Below are 22,953 nucleotides of genomic sequence, written 5' to 3'. Positions count from 1 at the left end.
GTTTTTTAGTTCTTCCAAAGCACCAAAATCTTCAGCGTTGTGTTTTTGTTTTTGCCTTCCCAGTTTAACTTTCATAATAATTTTACTCTTATTTCTAATTTATTTTCTTTGAAAAATTTGGGTGTTCTCTTGCGCTGAGGGCTTCGGTTGTTTTTCAACTTCAGTATCACATAACCTTCATGGACAATTGAGTCTTTTGATCTTGCATTGGCGGTCTTACCCACCATGTCAAGGCCTTTCAGTGGCTTTAAGTGGTACATACGGTGCAACAGGGCCATTTCAGTCACTGATCCATAATTGGTAGTGTATTGGGTCCTAATCACCATGTAGACAGTTGTCTGTGTTGCTCCAAACTTCAGAAACAGTCAGTGAAGGCTAGGCAGCTGCAGTTTGAAAAGTTATTCTGAACAACATCAGGAGCATCGGGGATATCCGTCACATCCGACACCAACATACAAGCACTATCTTCAGCATTGAAACGGGTGCTGACAGCGATGCCTCAATAGGTTTCTGCTTCATCACCCAAACAGCCATTAGGTGATTTTCAGTAAAAAGGCCAAGAAGCATAGATATCTGCTTCGCCCAGCTGTCCATATCATCAAAGCAGTTGAAACACCGATGTTTAGCATTAAATGAGAGTACCCAAGAAAGGGACTTGGGGGTAATGGTGGACATGACAATGAAGCCGACGGCACAGTGCGCAGTGGCAAACAGAATGCTAGGCATAATCAAGAAGGGTATTACAACCAGAACAAAAGAAGTTATCCTGCCATTGTATCGGGCGAAGGTGCGTCCGCATCTGGAGTACTGCGTCCAATATTGGTCGCCGTACCTTAAGAAGGACATGGCGTTACTCGAGAGGGTTCAGAGGAGAGCGACGCGTCTGATAAAGGGGATGGAAAACCTTTCATACACTGAGAGATTGGAGAAACTGGGTCTCTTTTCCCTGGAGAAGAGGAGACTTACAGGGGATATGATAGAGACTTACAAGATCATGAAGGGCATAGAGAGGGACAGATTCTTCAAACTTTCGAATAATAAAAGAATAAGAGGGCATTCAGAAAAGTTGAAAGGGGACAGATTGCTAGGAAGTTCTTCTTTACCCAACGTATGATGGACACCTGGAATGCGCTTCCAGAGAGTGTAATAGGGCAGAGTACGGTACTGGGGTTCAAGAAAGGATTGGACAATTTCCTGCTGTAAAAGGGATAGAGGGGTATAGATAGAGGATTACTGCACAGGTCCTGGATCTGTTGGGCCACCGCGTGAGCGGACTGCTGGACACGATGGACCTCAGGTCTGACCCAGCAGAGGCATTGCTTATGTTCTTATGTTGAGGTCTCCTAGGAGGTGTGCCACTTTATCAAATCACCAACACCTAGACTAGGGGTGGGCAACTCCGGTCTTGAGGGCTGGAATCTAGTTGGGTTTTCAGGATTTCCCCAATGAATATGCATGAGATCTATTGCATGCACTGCTTTCAATGCATATTCATTTGGGAAATCCTGAAAACCCCACTGGATTCCGGCCCTCGAGGACCAGAGTTTTCCCACCCCTGGCCTAAGCACATAGCACCAACTGCACCATCAGTACAGATGACCACCACAGTATCAGTGCTCTTGCTTCAGGTGCAAAACTTGGGAGATGGAGCAAAGGGAGTTCTCTAGCATGGTACAGTCTTGGTCAGGTCAAATAACTGCAATGACACTATCGGTACCAGCCCAGCCAGAGCAGTGCTTGATGCCGACAGTGAGAACCAGATCTCGCACTCCCTACCAATGTCGTTCAAGGTCGAGGAGAGAGACATCATCCAGATGTCAAAGCTCTTCCTCCAGATCACATCAGCATCGTCGAGCATCTCGAAGCACATCTCGACGCTCTTCTCCATCGCAATGGAGACCTCGACGCTCCTTTGTTGATTCTTTCGACATTCACCATTGCCATCATCACAACGTCGCATTGAGGAGTCTGACCTTATATCACATTATTCATTATCTGAGTGCCCAGAACTTTCTGCCGATGAGTCAAATGGACTCTCTTCAGATTCATCTCCTCTAACACCTCGTAAAAGATCACAGCAGATGGGTCAAGCCCTTCCCTTAAAAATGGAGTCTGAGACTGAACCCAGGGCAGAGCTCTTTGATGCATTGGACTATGATCAGATACCAAGACCTTCTAAAGTTTCCTTTTTTATAACCTTGTGAAGGAGACTATGCTTAAGAATTAGGAAGCACCACTTTTGGTCCCTATTGCCCCAAGAATTAGACTCTTTGTGTAGAGTACAGTCATTGCCAGGTTTTCATAAACCACAATTCCAGTATCAGTCACTTCTAGTGGAGTCTGCCCTGAAAAAAGCTAGCGGCTCTAGAACTTGTTAGTACCCCTCCAGGCAGAGAAGGGAAGACCTTAGCCAAGTTTGGTTGGAGACTTTCAGAACTCAATGCTCACCAGCAGGATTTTGAGAATAATTTTTATATGACTTTTTATATTAAGTCATTAACTCAGCAAGTTATACCGTTTGAGCAATACCTCCCAGATGAGCAACTACAGAATTTCCAATATCTCACAAATGACCTTTTGAAAACAAGAAAATTTATGGCTAGATCTGTATTTGACACCTTTGACATCACCTCCAGAGCATCTGCATTATCTATCACTGTGAAAAGACTGGCATGGCTTAGAGTGGCTGATTTGGATGCCAATGCACAGGAAAGGTTGACTAACATTCCTTGCCTAGGAAATGAGCTTTTTGGGGAGAAAATAGAAGAAGCCTCCCAAATGACTAGACATCGGCAATCTATGTTCACATTATTGGCAGCAAAATCTTCTAAAACTCAGGCCACAAAGCATTTTTACAATCTTAAGTGCTCTGCTTATTACTCTCAGTGAAGATATGTGCCATCATCTACCTCATCAAGACCTCCAGTGCAAAAACAACCCAGGCAGCAAAGGCCTCAAAAGTCCTAGACCCTTTTGCAGCAAAAGACTCGGTAGTCTTTTTGACTTGCTACTGGAGAGCTTAGTCAGTGTACTACAACCTCTTTCCTGGTCGCTTCTCATCAGGGGTTGTGTCTCATTTCCATCAACATTGGACCCTCATTACGTCAGCTGAGTCCTTCGGATTGTGTGATGGGGTTATATCCTTCACCTATGGAACACACCTCCATCCTCCAAGGAGGTCTGTTTACGACTCCCAGCAAACTCTCTTCATCGAGAACTCTCAGCCCTTCTCCAACTCAACGTAGTAGAACCAGTTCCTCTATGGGAGAGGGGCCAAGGGTTCTAATCCAAGTATTTCCTCGTACCGAAAAAGACCAGAGACCTCCCTCCAATTCTGGACCTCTGTACTCTCAATAAATACTTGGTGAAAGAAAAATTCAGAAGGGTTCCCAGTGAAATCATATTGCCACTGTTGGACAAGAACGACTGGCTTTGGTCTCAAGATCTCAGAGACCTACATGCATATTCCCATCCTCCCAGCCCACAGGAAATATCTTCATTTTCAAGTAGGCACATGCCACGTCCAATACAAGGTGTTTCCATTTGGATTGGCTGGTTGATCAAAGCTCAGACATCTCAACTAACGATCGAACCTACATATTATTACTCATATAGCGCTGAAAGGCATACACAGTGCTGTACATTTTGACATTTATAGACAGTCCCTTCTCGGAAGAGCTTACAATCTAACTTGGACAGAAATGATATATAGGGTTGGGGATACAGAACCCAAGATGAGTTAGGAGTTGAAAGTACTCTCGAAGAGGTGGGCTTTTAACTGGGCCTTGAACACTGCCAGAGACAGAGCCCGCTGTAGGGATTCAGGCAGCTTATTCAAAGCATATGGTGCAGCAAGGTAGAAGGGACGGAGTCTGGAGTTGGCAGTTGAAGAGAAGGGCATAGATAGGAGGGACTTAACATCTGAGTGGAGCTCACGGGGGGGAACATAGGGGGAGATAAGTGAAGAGAGAGTGAGGGGCAGCTGAGTGAGTGCATTTGTAGTTCAGTAAGAGGAGTTTGAATTGTATTTGGAAATGGATGGAAAGACAAGTGACTTTAGGAGAGGGGTAATGTGAGTATAGCGGCTATCCCGGAATATGAGTCGTGCAGCCAAATTCACTCTGGAGTTTATTGGAGCCCTTCTGGACACAATGCAAGCTCAAGCATTTTTACCTCAACAGAAACTAGACACCCTGGTTCAGACATTCCACAAGTCATCAGCTCTTCGCCACATCACAGAATGTCAGATGTGTCTTCTGGGTCACTTGGCATCAATAGTTCATGTAACTCCTTGAATAGAGATCTCCTTTTTCTGCCCAAAGAAAAAGACAATGAAACAGTGGATAACATTGTCACATGTGTACTTGAATATTCCCCTAACATTAATAACATCACAAGGATTCTAAGACGCCATTGGGAAATAATGGAATTGCATCCAACCTTTCAGTGACACTCTTTAAGGATGGCTTACTCTCGTCAAAAGAATTTCAAAGAACTATTAAGTCCGTCTGACATCATGGATTCACACCCAATCACTACTCAATCAGCAGGCCACTTTAAATGTGGAAGTTGTTCTATTTGCACTGTCACACGAGAACTTACTGACTTTTTTATTCATCCAAGTACAGGTCAATTTCAAGTTAAAACATGTCACTACATGTATCTCCACCTTTGTGGTCTACATTTTCATCTGCCCTTGCCCTATGATCTATGTGGGTCAAACAACTCGCCCTTTTAAAACGCGGGCTATTGAGCACAAAAGCTGTATCCGTAATAACAGACTTCAGGCCCCTATGGTCACTCACTGTTTAGAGTACAATCATTTATTTAGATCTACAATGTTGTGTTATTGACCACATAGACGTAAGCATATGGACCGACAACAGCGATTATTAAGGGCAGAACAAATATGGATCCATAGATTGAATAGTGAAGAACCTAATGGGTTGAATTCGAGACTTGATTGGGTATATTTTTGTAACTCCAGTCATTCAGACTTTTTTCTCCTCTTCTTTTTGCAAGTCTTCGGTCTGGGAGTGTTATTCCAGCTGCCTTTGTTCTACGTTGCCATGATCACTAACAAACACAAGAATGAGCAATTCTTTTGACATACATAATTTTGACATACTTAATTTCAACGTTTTTATTTATTTATTGGAAAACCTAAGAAACATCACAAAAAAAGAGAGAAAAAAATATAAAATAAGAAATAAAAAAAAAAACAAAACTAAAATTAAAATTAAAAATATTCAAATAAATGAATGAAATAGTTTTGAATAGATTTAATGTAATGTCAGTTGTGGAAAACAATACAGTTTTTAACAGCCTGTAGTTCGTTTTGAACCTTGGCTGTATTGAATTTTCATCTTAATGATCAGCAACGTAGTAACATCTTTCTACGAGTCAGTATTGTCAGCATTTTTACTGAACAACCACTTCCGGGTTTTGACGTCATCTCCCGGGAGCTTTTAACCCCGTACAGTCGTGATGTGGCCATCTTTTTGATCAGAGGAGACGTTCTTCACGTCCCGGTTAAAAGGTATGTCAGAGTGGCTTCTTTAAACTTGTTTGAAGTTATGCATAAGTCCAGTTTTTGATTTAATTTTCTTTTCTGGCCCTAGTTGATCGGATTCTGTTACACCCTGAGGCAGCAAGTTGGTGAAACGCTGGCCATCGTCGGTGTACCGATCATAGATAAGTTGAAAGTTTTTTCATCTATCGATTGCATAGACAACCCTGCTTATGTTTATTTAACAGGGAGTGCAATGGAGGTTTTCTGCCAATGAAGATTACCACCCAACCACCTTTTCCACCATTGTGGTGGTGGGAGGGCATTTGCCTGAGGCTTTTTCCTCCGTTTTTTGAAATACACCCCCTTGAACTGAAGCAGCACTGCCTACACTTATTTATGACATCTATATAATTTTTTGTGAAAGTGTGGCACATTACTCCTTTCATTCCTCTACATCTCGGGGAGCCTCAATGAGAACTATCAACCCAATGGTCCCAAGCCTCACAGCCATTATTCCAGAAGCCACAAGTGATCTCTTCATTCCATCAATCCCTTAAATGGTGCTTACAACCCTCCAATCTTTCAAAAGGCCTTCTTTTCCTCTTTTCCACATTCCTCCTTAACAGAGACTATTGACAATGGAAGCCTCCATGTTTGGGTGGGGAGCCCATCTCGATGGCCTCCATACTCAAGACACTTGAGTCTTCCAAGAGAAATCTCTTCACATCAAGCTCCTTGAATTGCAAACCATCTGCAACGCCATTCATACATTTCAAGATCGCCTTCTCAATCAAGTAGTACTTATCCAAACAATCGAGTAGCCATGTAACATAGAAACATAGAACATGACGGTAGAAAAGGGCCATGGCCCATCCAGTCTGCCCACACTAATGGCCCACCCCCTATTTCCATGAAGAGATCCCACTTGCCAATCCCATCTTTTCTTAAAATCTGGCACGCTGCTGGCCTCAATTACCTGTTGTGGAAGATTATTCCAGCGATCAACCACCCTTTCAGTGAAGAAATATTTTCTGGTGTCGCCATAAAATTTCCCACCCCTGATTTTCAACAGATGCCTTCTTGTTGCTGTGGGTCCTTTAAGAGATCCTCTTCCACCTCGATACGGCCTGTGACATATTTGAACGTCTCGATCATGTCTCCTCTTTCTCTGCGTTCCTCAAGTGAGTACAGCAATAAGCAAGGGGGAGCAGGATCTTGTCTCCTTTGTCAAGAAGTGATATGAATCTAGTCCTGGGCAATTCCCTGCAACATATTCTTAAAAGTGGTTTATCTAGCAGGAAAGAAAAACATTCTAGTTGACAAGCTGAGCAGATTCTTACAACCTTATGAGTGATCTCTCAACTCAACTGTGCTATGGCAGATATTCACCAATTTGGGAACTCTGGAGATAGATCTTTGTTTCACCTCACAATCACAAACTTCCAGTGTTCTTTTCCAGAATATGCAATCCCAATTATTTGGAGTCGTATGCCTTTCTTCTGGACTGGACCAACAGGTTTCTATATGCTTTCCCTCCAGTTCCTTTAATAGCGAAAATATTGTTCAAACTCAGCTAAGAACCGGCTACTATGATTCTCATAGCACCTCAACAGCCAAGACAACCATGGTTCCCTCTTCTTCAGCTAGGTGTCTGGGAACCCATCACGCTTCAACTTTTTCCAACCTTGATCACTCAGAATGAGGAGTTCCTTCTTCATTCCAATCTCCATTCCTTGGCTCTCTCAGCATGGCTTCTCTCTCCCAGCGAGTATTAACTATTATTAAAACCTCTAGAAAACTGTCCATGCAACACTGTTACCGCTTCAAATGGACTCTTTTCACCGTCTGGTGTAATCGACACTCACTACACCCAGACACATGTCCTCTCTCATCAGACCTCGACTATCTCCTATATCTTTCCAACTCTGGCCTCAAAACCAATTCAGTTAGAGTTCATCTCTGTGGTAGTGCTGCCCAATTCAGGGAAAAAATTGGTGATTCGGCCTACTGAATTGAATTTTTCAATTTGATCCACTTTTCTGGCCCAATCAGGCAATTTTTTTTTTCTTTAACTGCCTGGCAGGTTTATTTTTGCCGCCTTTTCACCCCCCCCCCCCCCCCCCCCCGCTCCTTGCCCTCTGTATCCCCATGCTGGTGCTGTGGTGTAAACAAAACAAAAAAGACTTTTCCTCTCTCTGTTAGGTCCTAATGTTTACTAATACCAGCTCTGGCAGGATACACTTTTCAAATCTTACATATATTGTAATCACAAAATAGAAAATAAGTTTGTTTTTTTTTCTACCTTTTTGTTGTCTGGTCATCTTATTATTCAAATCATGTTGGTCCCAGGCTCTGGTTTCTGTTTGTCTCCCTTTAATTTGTTCACCAGGGTCTCCTGCTCATTTGATGTTTTCTTCTTTCCCCGTGCTCACCATTCATCTTTCATCTCTCTGTACCTTCCCTTCCATTGCCATATCCAACATTTCTGTTTCTTTCCCATTGTCTACCATTGCTCTCTCCCTGCCTTGTGCCCTGGGAGAGAGCACCTCTCTATTCTTCCATTTGGCATCTCTCCTTTCCTCTCCTCCATTATCATGTGCAACATTTCTTTCTCTCTTCCCATGCACCATCTCTCCCTGCCCTCCACCCTATGTTCAACATTTCTCTTTCTCTCTTATCCATGCATGTCTCCCTCTCATACCTTTCTACCTCTACTCTTGGTGGAATCCTGTGCAAAAAAATTCAGAAGTCTGTGCACAAATTTTGCAAGTTGATTTGTCAAAATTTAAACAATAATTTTTGCTTATTATTATACATATTCCTTTTAAACAATTAAAATGTTTTTCTTCTACCTTTTGTTGTCTGGCTGTTTTATTTTTCCATCATGTTGGTTTCAGTTTCTTGTTTTTCTGCTTTCCTGACTGCTAATTATCCTTCAAGTAGCTGCTATCCATGTGGTTTTTGGGTTTTTTTTTATTGTCTCCTGTCTATTCCCTCACTGCACCTGCCTCAGACAAATTGATCATTCCTTCATAGCTCTTTTCTGCCTCTTTCTTACCCTTCTCTTTTTTCCAGCTATCAAATTTCCATCTTTTCTCCCATTCCCCATCTCATTCCTTCCTCAGCCCTCCATTCCCTTTCATCTTCAATGTACGTCCATTACCTTATTTCTACCTTCCTTAGCAACAGCAGTAGATGAATCCAGAGACTAGTGGGATAGCAGGTGGAGATAGAGAAACTGATTAACAGGTGGTCCTATTGGCTGGCACACCTCCTGTATCTTCAGTATGCTCTATCTCCCAGCAGGTGATGGTTGCTATTCAACTAGCTCCTGGATTCTGGCTCTGACTGGACAATTAACTTTCTCCTGTTGGAAATTTCCTTCAGTAAGACGGGTGCCGGCTTTAGAGGTTACACCTTGGCTCCCCCATGTCCCTATCTCACCCTCCCCTCCAATGGTTTGAGGGGTATTAGTTATTCTCTCATTTTTTCTTCTTTCCCCATAAAAAAAAAAGTAAGGGAGAACAACATTGTTGTAGATGGACTGAGCTTTGCTGACAGTCTTCAGTCTACAACTACCAGTCTTGGCAAATTCTTATTAGTTTTGGTAAGAGCAAATTTAATTTTTAATTTGGTTAATATACTTTCCCCTCCATATTCGCAGTGGTTAGGGGCAGAGCCGGCCCGCAATATTAAAAAAACGCAAATAATATTCAGGCTGGTTCTGCCCCTAACCCCCGCTTCCCCTGGCTATTTTAAACCCTGAAAGCCTCCCCTTAAGCCTTACCTGGTGGTCTAGCGGGTTTTCAGGCAGGAGCAATCTTCCCACGCTCCTGCCCCCGTGCAGATCACTCACAGGAAATGGCTGCCTAGTTGACTTCTTAGCTTTTTTACTGAATTGATGGTCCTGTGAGCCGATGGGTGGAAAAGTGATGGTACACTTTTTAGCACTGTTTGTACTGGGCTCCGTGGATGATGTCGCCCAGATGTGAGAATATCTGCCTGCTGTCTCCTTCTGCCTTTAGATGCTCTCATTGCAGGGACGCACAGGTAGTGGATCACATGCTGACGTCGGAGAGAAGGTTTCCGGATCAGCTACGTGCAGCGTGTGAACTGCTGCCTGCACATCCCTGCAATGAGAGCCTCTGAAGGCAGAAGGAGGTAACTGGGAAACCCCCCACCCCCACTGACCCGGAAGACTTTCCTCTGACATCGGCTCTGGCATCAGAGGGAAGCCCTCTGGGTCGGCTTCGGTAAAGGAGGGCGGGTGGGGATCCTCGGCAGCGGCTTAACTGGAGGGTAGAGGGCAGGAAGGAGGGATTCCTGGCTGCAGCTTCGACAGGAGGGTGGAGGGCAGGAAGGAAGTATCACCGGCAGCAGCTTTGGCGGATGTGCAGGCAATATTCTTTGCAGCAGCCAGTGCCACATACCACGTGTTGAGAAACACTGGTCTAGTGGCATCCTTCTCCTTCCTCTGCTTCCAAAACATTCCTGGTGTGTCTGGTGACACCCAATCCCCTCCCCTTCCCTGACTGGACTCGACTGAACTCAACCTAAAAATTTAAATTAAAAAACCCTACCTGGTGTCTGCTGGGGGAGGGGAGACCTCCCTAGATCCTCCATACATTAAATGAGACACTAGGCATTGCTCCTGTCTCATTTAAGGTATAGGGTCTGTACCTCCCAGACACTGGGAGGAATTTATTTTTATAGTAGTCACATCATGTGGAATTCCAGGGAATTTGGAGTATTTTTAAGGGGGAGAGGGAGTCAGTAGATTACCAAGCCAAGATGGTTTTTTTTGCCTTTTTAATATCAGGGAAAGGGAGTTGGGTGGGAGCACACTGGACTACAAAGAACTATGCAGAAAGCAATATGGAGCCCTTCTATGCTGCCCCGAACCTGGTGAAAAAGTTTTCTGCATATATAAAAAACACTTTTTCTTTTAAATTGCATGGTTGTGGAATTGATGATGACCACATTAGCATGTATTTCAATGTGGTAATGGTTTCCATGCAAGTTTGACACCCATGCTGAAATCCTTTCTGCATTGCTTTGCCAGTGAAACTGGCAGTAAAACCACGTTAAACCCATGGTAATGCTTTCTGCGTTGGTCTTCTATCAAAGTCGACATTAATTTTCAAATCCACTGAGCAGCCTGTTCCATTAGCTGAAAAACAAGAGACCCAAGATCATTCCTGACAATGAAAAGCCAGACTATTGTTATGAATAATTAGATGATAACGTAAGTTCTATAGTTAAGAGTGCTATTTGTCCAATTTTAAGGAAGGGAAAATAATTTGAACTCTTATTCTCTGAAAACCTTGTGTTTTTCACAGTAAAGATGAAATGTGTCACCAAGAAATCTTTTGCATTGGGAGCAATTCCTCATTCTTAGTAGCAGTCTTTATTGTAATTGTGGAGCGAACAGGTGGTCTCTGCTCAGCTGGATCATGGGAAGATGCGCTCATTTACATGCAGGGTTAGCTTTTCATCTGGAAATATTAACCATAGTACTGTATGTTCATTTGTAAATTTGTTGAGAACTGATCACTGAGTTCTCAATCATATAACTAGTACATTTGTTTCACAGTTTGTATTGGTCAAAGTTTAGAACGTTAACTACTTGAAGCAGGTGCTGACTTGTCTCTGTTCTCACGCCTGATATCTGAAACATGTATTACTTTTTTTTAGGTTTCTGTAAGATCTCTACAGTCTGCTCCTCTGGCCATACAAACTGATCCACTTGTTCTTATCCAGGATATTCAAAGAAAGTGTTCAAACAGAATAACAGGTTCAAAGAATACCTGTTAGAAGTAAGTTACCATGATCTTCCTCTGCTCTTCTATCACATTTTGTTTATTAAGTCTTTTGAAACCTTTTCTTACTGGATTAATGATTTCTGCAGATAATATCTGCAGTAACGCCAAACCACAAGGAATGCAGAATAGCATACAAGGCCTGTTCACTTGAGCCAGCAAAAAAGCAGGGCAAAAAAACATGTTAAAGCAATCTACAGAAATGTTTTTCTACAGGATGGAAGTATTTTATAGCAGGTCAGGATAGCCCAGAATTATGATCAGTTGTATATCATTAATTTACAAAATAGTATCTTAGAAGTACAATTAAGGCATAGAAAGACTGCTTCCTTATATAATATGAATTTTTATTTTGAACAGGATACCAGTATATTTTCCAAATAAATTCTGGTTAATATTCAGTAGACTTATGTGTCATTCCATGTTAAGTGGAATAAATTTAGAAAAATGCCCCACCTCATCATCATAGATTTTGATGAAACTTTGTATGCTGAATCTACATGACTCTAACTTTGGTTAAGTTTGATTCACCAGTGGAATACTTAAGACAGCTTTTTGTTTGATACCATACCACGACCATGTACAGCAGCAGGAGTGTCAAACTCAATCACATAAGGGGCTGAAATCTAAAATACAGGCTAAGTCACAGGCCAAATTTTTTATTAAGATACTTAGGGCACTCGAAATAAGACCTACTTGTTTGCAGACCCTACACTTTATTAAGACTGCAACTCTGATTTATAGACTTACATCGAGGTGCTCTTGGGTGGCGTTGTAGGCACTGAATGCACCAATCACACCAGAGGAGGTTTGGAAGAGTATTAAAAAATCTTATTTATTCAATTTTCTATACCATTCTCCCAAGAGAGCTCAGAACGGTTTACATGAGTGTATTCAGGTACTCAAGCATTTTTCCCTGTCTGTTCTGGTGGGCTCACAATCTATCTGATGTACCTGTGGCAATGGGGGAATTAAGTGACTTGCCCAGGTCACAAGGAGCAGCATGGGTTTCAACCCACAACCCCAGAGTGCTGAGGCTGTAGTTTTAACCACTGTGCCACGTGGCCTTGACCTGGATTCACATTGGAAGCCAAGAGTGCAGACTGATGTTTGCCAATGATATCTTAATCAAGCCCCACAGCATCTCTCAGAGGCTTTATGATTGGTAAAGGAATTTATCCCAGGACAAGCAGGCTGCATATTCTCTACATGTGGGTGATGTTGTCTACGGAGCCCCGAGCAGACAGTCTGGCAAACAAACTTGCTTGAAGATCTTCAAGCTTGCGAGTATACCGCGTGTGCCTTCATGCCTAAGTCAGGGCAGGCGTCTCCTCAGTGTGGCCTCAGTTCTTAGTTTTCTGCGGAGCCAGAAACCCTGTTCCTTTGCTCTGTGCGATCGCTAAGTGCCTCTTGCACCGCGGCTTGCTCCTTTTTTTTGTTTTAAATCGGATGAGTCGCTGTGTGGCACGTTTCTTCCAAAAAAAAAAAAAAAAACATTAAAAATTAAATTACAACTTCTTCCACTTCGCGTGGACCCGGGGACCCTGAGTCTGACTGGGCCGCCAGAGCGCGCGCAGCCACGACAGTGTTTTTGTTCTATGTCCCGGCCTGTTTCCGGGTTTAAAAAGTGCACTAAGTGCAGTCGGGTTATTTCCATTACTGACCCTCATCGTTGGTGCATTGAGTGCCTGGGGGCCGACCACCGGACTAAATCCTGCCCGCGCTGTGCTACTCTTCAACCGCGGGTTCTTTGGAGAAGGCGGGTGAAGATCCTTGACCTTTTTGGGGCCATGGATACCTCTGTCGGTGTCTCAATCCCGGCGGGGACTTTGGCCTCGAAGGCCTCATCTCGTCAAAATCACCCTCTTTCACTAAGCTTCGGTGACTGCTCCGACTAGACCTGTGGATCCGGGTAAGTCTCTTCCTCCCTCAGGTGCGCTGGCGAAGAAGCCTTCCATGGGATCTCATATGGGTGTGGTGGTCCAAGCCCCGTCGAGACCTTCCTCCAAGCGTGCCTCCACACAATGGGAATACAAGGAATACAACCTGCTTTGCCAAGACAGAGAGGGTAAGTTAGGAGGAGGGGTAGCACTTTACATCAAAGAGCACATCAAGACAACCAGGATCACGGATGTCAAGTATACGGGGGAATCCATCTGGGTAAACCTGGCCAGAGGCGGAGAAAAATGCCTGTACCTTGGTGTGGTATACAGACCTCCTAGACAATCGGAGGACAAAGACGCAGAATTAATCGAAGAAATTGAGAATATCACCTTGCGGGGGGATGTTGTTCTATTAGGAGACTTCAATATGCCTGATGTAGACTGGAACACACTCTCAGCGACAACTTGTGATAGCAGGAGGATATTAGCATCCATGAAGGGGAGTACAGCTCAAACAAATGGTGCTAGAGCCCACTAGAGCCCAGGCCATCCTGGACCTGGTACTTACGAACGGGGAAAGCGTCTCGGTGGGAGAAACGCTAGCTACCAGTGACCATAACATGGTATAGTTTAACCTTAGGAAAGGCTTCCCTAGATCTCAAACAAGAACAAGGGTACTCAATTTCCGGGGCACTGACTTCGCACGCATGGGAGATTTCGTTCATCAGACACTACAGGTTCAAGAAGTAACTGATAATGTGGAAGCTATATGGTCAACCTTGAAATCGACCCTTCATGAGGCAACTATCCGCTACATTAAATCGGTAAATAAACAACAAAGAAACAAGAGACCCAAATGATTCACTGATAGGTCTCGTACCGCATCAAGGAGAAGAAAAGAGCATTTCTCTTATACAAACGCACCGGGGAGAAAGAAGCAAACATTGAATACAAGACAAAGTCTGCAGCGGTCAAAACAGCAGTCAGAGAGGCCAAACTTTGAATGGAAGAAACTCTAGAGAAGAACATTAAGAAAGGGGACAAATCCTTCTTCAGGTACATTAGCGACAGGAAGAAGAACGCAAATGGGATAGTACGCCTTAGAACGCCAGACGGAATTATGTGGAAACAGATTCCGATAAAGCCAAACTGCTGAATGATTACTTCTGCTCAGTCTACCTGCGAGGCACCAGGGCACGGGCCACGGCTGGAAACAAAGCAAAGGTACGTTAGATAGATTGTGAGCCTGCCGGGACAGATAGGGAAAAATGCTTGAGTACCTGATTGTAAAACCGCTTAGATAACCTTGATAGGCGGTATATAAAATCCTAATAAAACTTGAAACTAAAAACTTAAAACTTGAATCAAAGCATGGAAGATCCATTTCAGAATTTTGAGTTCACAACTGCTGATGTTTACAGAGAACTGTCAAGACTCAAGGTGAACAAAGCCATGGGACCGGACAATTTGCACCCACGAGTGCTCAGAGAGCTATGCGATGTTCTAGCGAAACCGTTAGCCATGCTCTTCAATCTCTCCCTAAGTACGGGGAGAGTCCCCCTGGACTGGAAAACAGCTAACGTCGTTCCTCTGCACAAAAAGGGATGCAGAGCAGAGACTGCGAATTACCGACCAGTGAGTCTCACATCAATAGTGTGTAAACTCATGGAAACTCTACTTAAAGGTAAATTAGACACGATTTTGGAAGAGGGGGACCTAAGGGATCCCTGTCAACATGGATTCACTAGGGGTAGGTCATGCCAATCCAATCTTATCAGCTTCTTTGATTGGGTGACGGGAAAGCTAGACCTGGGAGAGTCTCTGGACATAGTATACTTGGATTTCAGCAAAGCGTTTGACAGTGTCCCACACCGTAGACTATTAAACAAGATGAAATCGATGGGTTTAGGCGAGAAGCTAACTGCATGGGTCAGTGATTGGCTGAGTGGGAGACTTCAGAGGGTGGTGGTCAACGGCACCCTCTCTGAGACATCGGAAGTGACTAGCGGAATACCACAGGGCTCAGTCCTGGGACCATCCCTTTTCAACATATTCATAAGGGACTTGACCCGAGGGCTTCAGGGTAAAGTAACACGACACCAAACTATGTAATATAGTAAGTGAAAGCAATCTCAAGGATAGTATGACGCAGGATCTGATCACGTTGGAAAACTGGTCCTCAACATGGCAGCTGGGCTTCAACGCTAAGAAATGTAAGGTCATGCATCTCAGCTGCGGAAATCCATGCAGAACTTACACCTTGAATGGAGAAACACTAGCTAGGACTTCAGAAGAACGGGACTTGGGAGTAATCGTCAGTGCAGACATATGAAGGCTGCCAAACAAGTGGAGCAGGCCTCATCCAAGGCAAGGCAAATGTTGGGATGTATCAATAGAGGCTTCATCAGCCGCAAACCTGAAGTCATAATGCCGCTTTACAGAACCATGGTGAGACCTCACCTGGAATACTGTGTGAAATTTTGGAGACCACACTACCAAAAAGATGTGCTTCGAGCTGAATCGGTCCAGCGAATGGCCACTAGAATGGTCTCCGGACTCAAGAGTCTCTCATACGAAGAAAGACTAGGCAAACTACAGCTCTACACTCTTGAGGAGCGTAGAGAAAGGGGAGACATGATTGAGACATTTAAGTACATCACAGGTCGTGTCGAGGCGGAAAGCGATATATTCTTCCCCAGGGGACCCTCGGTCACAAGGGGGCACCCGCTCAAACTCAGAGGAGGAAAATTTAATGGTGACACCAGGAAGTATTTCTTCACAGAAAGGGTAGTAGATCACTGGAACAAACTTCCGGTGCAGGTGGTCAAGGCCACCAGCATGCTCGACTTTAAGAATAAATGGGACATCCACGTGGGATCCCTACGGGGTCGAGCTAAGGAACTGGTTTCATTAGCATTCAGGCTTGATGGGGTGGGTCAGAAGAGTGGGCAGACTTGATGGGCTGTAGCCCTTTTCTGCCGTCATCTTTCTATGTTTCTACTCTTCCTCGAGGTCGCCCTCGGAGCGCACTGCTGCACCTGTTTGACCAGATCCAGTGGTCTCGGTGCCGATGTTCGAGGACATGTTAAAGGTCATCCTGAAGATTCTTATCTCATCGGTCCTGAGTCAGCTTGCCCCGGCCTCGAACTCTGCTCTTGGCAGGCCAGCCTGAGCATGCGCCCGAGGCCCCTCGGGATCGGTCTCGTCGGTCCCGCTGGCTGTCTTCCAGTGGTTCTTCCCCTGCTGCTTCGAGGCTGGATCTCTGACCCGTGAGCCTCGTTCGAAGCACCTGGCGAAGTCTGCCTCGTCCTCGAGGCACCGCTTCCGAAGTGGCTGAGGGACTCGCCTTGCAGGGGCAGGTCTCCTGCCTTGCGTACCTTGAGGCCCATCAAGGTATCTGGGCAGCCGAGACGCGCCTCTCGATCTCGGACGCCCTCCATGTCTGTCTCTCCGAGGCGCGGTAAGTCGAGGTTGAGGACCCCTCCCTTGAAGCCATCTTTAGTTTCTTCTCCGGTTCCTTGGACCCCAGGGTCTTCCCCTAGTGGGTTGCAGCGTGGGCTCTCTTCGACCTCCCTGGGGCCTCGGAGCAGGACTTCCTCGTTGTCCTTTTCTCAAGACTCGGACATGTATTCTAGGGAAGCGTCCCCTTCCTTTTCGGCGGTTCAATGTTCCGGATCTTCCTCGCCGCACGAGGTCCTTTCTTCTTCTCAGACCTCCTCCTTTGCGAGATTTGTCTCTGACATGGGGAAGGCTCTTCAACTGGACCTCCAGTCTGAATCCCGCTACACCCAGGAATATTTGGATGAGTTGGAGCTCCCGCATCCTCCTAGGGAGTCCTTTGCCGTCTTCCCCTGAATCAGGTTCTGAGGCAGACGTTCTTCCAAAATCTGGAGACCCCTTATGCCATCCCTGCCATCCCTTCCAAGATGGAGTCTCGGTACCGCACGGTTCCGTGTAAAGGCTTCGAGAAGGCGCAGCTTTCCCATCAATCCCTGGTTGTGGAATCCTCGTTGAAGAAATCGAACCCTCCCAGGGTCTACGCTGCCGTCCCCCCAGGCAGGGAAGTCCGGACGATGGACAAATTTGGTCGCCGGCTCTATCACAACTCAATGATGGCGAACTGTGTCCTTAACTATAACTTTACTTTCACCTCATATCTCAAGCACTTCCTGAAGGTCCAGCAGTCTTTTCTTCCTGACTTGCCCACTCGCCATCAGCCGGAGTTCCATCAACTTTTGGAGACGGTCTCCCAGATTTGTCTCTATATGCTCTAGGCCACGTACGACGCCTTTGAGTTGTCTCGGGTCACGGCCTTTGCGGTGGCGATGCGTTGCTTGGCCTGGCTACGCATCGTCGACATGGACCCTAATTTCCAGGATTGCTTGGTGAATCTTCCTTGTGTGGTAAGCGAGCTCTTTGACGACTCGATCGAGGCGGCTACGAAACGCCTTTCGGAACACGAATGGTCCTCTGCATCCCTGGTCTGGCATAAGGCGAGAGCCCCGCCTGCTAAGCAGTACAAGCTTCCTCCGCGGCACTACCCGCAGAAGTCCACCCCGGCTTTCTCCTGTCCGCCTTCTCGGCGGCCTCAGCAGCAACAGCATCCCTCTAAACCTCAGGTGCCTGCAGCGGCGAAGCCAGCACCGTCTTTTTGACAATTCCTGTCGGAGCACGCCAGTGTCCTTCGTCCATCAGCCTTCCCCTCTGCCCATCGGGGGTCGGCTTTGTCATTTTTATCATCAGTGAGAGTTGATAACATCCAACTCCTGGGTTCTCACCATAATTCAGAAGGGGTACTCTCTTCACTTCCAGCATGTGCCTCCAGTTCAGCCCCTATGGGAGTTTCCTTCCGACGGGTCACATTTTCCCCTTCTACTTCGGGAGGCTCAGGCCTTCCTCTGCCTCTGGGTTGTCGAGGAGGTCCCGGTGTGCCAGCAGGACTCGGGGTTTTATTCCCTATTTTATTTTATTTTTTTCTGGTTCCCAAGAAGACCGGGGACTTGTAGCCCATTCTGGACCTGAGGGCTCTCAACAAATGTCTGGTCAAGGAAAAGTTTCACATGCTCTCTCTTCCGACATTGTACCCCCTGGACTGGTTATGCTCCCTGGATCTAAAAGAGGCCTACACGCACATCCCGATTCATCCAGCCTCTCGCCAGTTTTTGAGATTTCGGGTGGGGAATCTCTATCTGCATATTCTGTTCTCCCCTTCGGACTCTCGTCTTCCCCGAGGGTGTTCACAAAGTGTCTTGTGGTGGTGGCCGCAGCCCTGCGGATGCAGGGTTTTCAGGTATTCCCATATCTCAACGACTGGCTCATCAAAGCATTGTCTCGACCGGAGGTTATTTCAGCTATCCAACAGATTATTCTGTTCCTTCAACATCTGGGTTTTGAGATCAACTTCCCCAGATGCAGGTCGGGAACAAAAATCTCATGCACGAATACAGGATGTCCGGGGCGGTACATAGAAACATAGAAACATAGAAAGTGACAGCAGATAAGGGCCAAGGCCCATCAAGTCTGCCCACACCAATGACCCTCCCCTACCTCCCTTTGCGAAGAGATCCCACCTTTCGATCCCATTTAGCTTTAAAATCAGGCACACTGCTGGCCTCAATCACCTGCATCGGAAGACCATTCCATCGATCCACCACCCTCTCGGTGAAGAAGTATTTCCTGGTGTCGCCATGCAATGTCCCTCCCCTGATTTTCCATGGATGCCCTCGTGTTGACGTGGGTTCCTTGAAGAAGAAGATATCCTCCCCCACCTCGATACGGCGCGTGAGGTACTTGAATGTCTCTATCATGTCCCCCCTCTCCCTGAGTTCCTCTAGGGAGTAGAGCTGCAATTTATTCAGCCGTTCCTCATACGGGAGATCCCTGAGCCCCGTGACCATCCGTGTGGCCATTCGCTGGACCGATTCAAGTCTCAGCACATCTTTGTGGTAATGTGGTCTCCAGAATTGTACACAGTATTCCAGATGGGGTCTCACCATGGACCTATATAATGGCATTATGACTTCGGGCTTACGGCTAACGAAACTCCTTCATATGCAACCCATGATTTGTCTGGCTTTAGATGAAGCTTTCTCCACCTGAGTTGCAGTCTTCATGTCCTCACTGATGATCACCCCTAAGTCTCGTTCCGCTACAGTTCTCTCCAGGATCTCACCATTAAGAGTGTAAGTCTTACATGGATTTTTGTTGCCAAGGTGCATGACCTTGCATTTTTTGGCATTGAAGTTTAGTTGCCAGGTCCTGGACCAATTCTCCAGTAGGAGGAGGTCGTGTGCCATACTATCGGTCTTGGATTTGTTGTCAGGTCCTGTTGTGTTCTTGTCCACTATATTGCATAATTTGGCGTCATCGGCGAATAACGTTAATTTACCCTGAAGCCCCTCAGCCAAGTCTCTTATGAAGATGTTGAACAAGATTGGGCCCAAGACCGAGCCCTGCGGCACTCCACTTATCACCTCTGTCGTTTCGGAGGGGGAGCCATTCACCACCACCCTCTGAAGTCTACCTCCTAGCCAATCCCCCACCCATGTAGTCAAGGTATCTCCCAAACCTATAGAGCTCATCTTGCTCAACAACCTGCGGTGTGGTACGCTATCGAATGCTTTGCTGAAATCTAAGTACACGACGTCCAGGGACTCCCCAATATCCAGCTTCCTCGTCACCCAGTCAAAGAAGCTGATCAGGTTGGATTGACAGGACCTCCCCTTTGTAAACCCATGTTGACGGGGATCTCGCAGATTCCCCTCGTTAAGGAACGTATCCAATTGGTGTTTGATTAGAGTTTCCATTAGTTTGCTTACTATTGATGTGAGACTCACTGGTCTGTAGTTCGCAGCCTCCGTCCTGCTTCCCTTTTTGTGGAGTGGAATGACATTAGCCGTTTTCCAGTCTAGCGGGACTTTTCCTTTGCTAAGGGAGAGATTGAAGAGTGTTGATAGTGGTTTCGCCAAAGTGTCTCTTAACTCCCTGAGTACTCTGGGGTGTATGTTGTCTGGCCCCATAAGCTTTGTGAACCTTGAGTTTGGATAGTTCACTGTAGACACTACTGGGCGTAAATTCGAAGCTGCAACACGGGTCTATCGAGCTATCCCCTGTTGGTAGCTGAGGGCCGGATCCCTGCGCCTCATGGGTGAAAACTGAGCAAAAGTATTCATTTAACAGTTTAGCCTTCTCGGAGTCCGATTCTACATAGTTCCCGTCCGGTTTCCTAAGGCGTACTATCCCTCCTGTGTTCCTGTTTCTATCACTAATATACCTAAAGAATGCTTTATCGCCCTTTTTGATATTCTTTGCTAGATTCTCCTCCGCCTGCAATTTGGCCTCTCTGACTGCTGTTTTGACAGTTCTTGACTTGGCCAGATAGTCTTCCCTGGAGCCCTGCTTCCCTGAATGTTTGAAGGAGATGAATGCTCTTTTCTTCTCTTTTATGAGGTTGGAGACCTCCGTAGAGAACCACTGCGGTCTGTTTTTTCTTCGTCGTTTACTTACAGATTTAATAAATCGGTTTGTTGCTTCGTGTATGGTAGCTTTCAGTGTTGACCACAATTCCTCTACATTATCAGTCTCTGCTTAGTTTTGCAGCGACTGATGGATGAATTCCCCCATGTCCTCGAAGTTGGTGTCCTTGAAGCTGAGGACCTTAGTTAATGTGTTGGATTTGGTGAAACCTTTTCTGAGGTTAAACCATACCATGTTGTGGTCACTGGATGACAGCGTGTCTCCCACAGAGACATCTGTGACACTTTCTCCGTTGGTAAGTATTAGGTCTAGAATCGTCTGATCCCTAGTTGGCTCCAAAACCATTTGCTTGAGTCTTGCTCCCTTTATAGAGTTTAATAGCCTTCTGCTGCTGCCGGTCGCAGAGGAAAGTGTGTTCCAATTCACGTCAGGCATATTGAAGTCACCCATCAATACTGTGTCCCCACGCAAGGTGATATTCTCCATGTCCTCGATTAATTCCATATCAAGGTCTTCCTGTTGCCTTGGAGGTACTTGGAAAGACCTCCCAGGAAAGGGACTTGGGAGTTCTGATCGACAATTCCATGAAGCCATCTGCACAATGTGCTACGCCGGGGAAAAGGGTGAACAGAATGCTAGGAATGATCAAGAAGGGGATCACGAACAGATCCGAGAAGGTTATCATGCCGCTGTACCGGGCCATGGTGCGCCCTCACCTGGAGTACTGCGTCTAGCACTGGTCGCCGTACATGAAGAAGGATCCGGTACTACTCGAAAGGGTCCAGAGAAGGGCGACTAAAATGGTTAAGGGGCTGGAGGAGTTGCCGTACAGCGAGAGATTAGAGAAGCTGGGCCTCTTCTCCCTTGAAAAGAGGAGACTGCGAAGGGACATGATCGAAACATTCAAAATACTGAAGGGAATAGACTTAGTAGAGAAAGACAGACTGTTCACCCTCTCCAAGGTAGGGAGAATGAGAGGACATTCTCTAAAGTTGAAAGGGGTTAGATTCCATACAAATGTAAGGAAATTCTTCTTCATTCAGAGAGTGGTAGAAAACTGTAATGCTCTTCCGGAGTTTGTTATAGGGGAAAACACCCTCCAGGGTTTTCAAGACAAAGTTGGACAAGTTCATGCTAAACTGGTGAGACTGGACTCATTTGGAGCACTGGTCTTGACCTTGGGGCCACCGCGTGAGCGGACTGCTGGGCAGGATGGACCATTGGTCTGACCCAGCAGCGGCAATTCTTATTTTCTTAATTCCCAGTTGTGTCCGTCCCAATCTCTCCAATTCATCCGGAGTGGTGTTGGATACGCTTTGTCTCTGCTCGTTTCTGCCTCAACCTCATCGGTAGGCTCTCGTCCGCCTTTGACAGAGTGTGTCTCTTCTCTCCCGTCTCGGTCAAGAGCATGATGGTCCTCCTCGGGCATATGGCCTCCACCGTTCCATGTGACGCCTTTTGCCAGACTTCACCTTCGCATTCCTCAGTGGACCCTTGCCTCACAGTGGCGACAGGATCGCGATCCTGTCTCCCGCCGGATTGTAGTAACTCCTTTATTGAAATGATCTCTCAGCTGGTGGATGCTCTCTTCCAATCTTTCCAGAGGTTTTCTGTTTCATGTGCCCCCTCCGCAGAAGATCCTGATGACGGACTCTTCCGCCTACGCTTAGGGGGGCTCACCTCGATGACCTCCGGACCCAGGGCCCTTGATCCAGCGAGGAGAGGCACTGTTGCATCAATCTGTTGGAGCTTCGAGCCATTTTCTACGCTCTCAAGGCTTTCCTTCATCTGCTTCGCGACTACGTGGTTCTCGTTCGGATGGACAACCAAGTGGCCATGTATTATGTTAACAAGCAGGAGGGTACGGGTTCCCTGTCCCTTTGCCAGGAAGCTCTGAGGATTTGGGATTGGGCGGTCCGTCACAACATCTTTCTCAGAGCGGTCTACATTCAGGGCCAGCAAAATTGCTTGGCGGACAAACTGAGTGGCCTTCTACAACCTCACGAATGGTCCCTCAATTCGTCGACTCTGCGTCAGGCGTTTGCTCGGTGGGGGATCTCAACCACAAGTTGCCTCATTTCTGCTCCCGGACTTTATTCTCCTCACCAGCTCGAGGTGGATGCTTTCCCACTGGACTGGATGGATCTGTTTCTCTATGCGTTCTCTTCATTTCCTCTGATTCTGAAGACTCATCATGCTCAAGTCCATTCACGCCACCATGATTCTGATAGCTCCTCGGTGGCCCAGACAACCCTGGTTCTCC

General features: G+C 46.1%; 1 protein-coding gene across 1 annotated transcript in view; it reads left to right on the top strand.

Annotated features, from left to right (window-relative positions):
* NAA60 (N-alpha-acetyltransferase 60, NatF catalytic subunit) overlaps window positions 1–22,953 on the top strand; it is a 224,393-nt gene that overhangs the window by 54,181 nt on the left and 147,259 nt on the right. Inside the window, 1 exon segment of the mRNA XM_033915110.1 lies at window positions 11,207–11,328. The gene's annotated coding sequence lies outside the window, so the exon portion shown is untranslated.

The sequence above is a fragment of the Geotrypetes seraphini genome, chromosome 11 (genome assembly GCF_902459505.1).
Source record: "Geotrypetes seraphini chromosome 11, aGeoSer1.1, whole genome shotgun sequence".
Taxonomy (NCBI): Eukaryota; Metazoa; Chordata; class Amphibia; order Gymnophiona; family Dermophiidae; genus Geotrypetes; species Geotrypetes seraphini.
The sequence above is the reverse complement of the archived record's forward strand: the minus strand, read 5'-3'. Positions and strand labels throughout refer to the sequence as shown.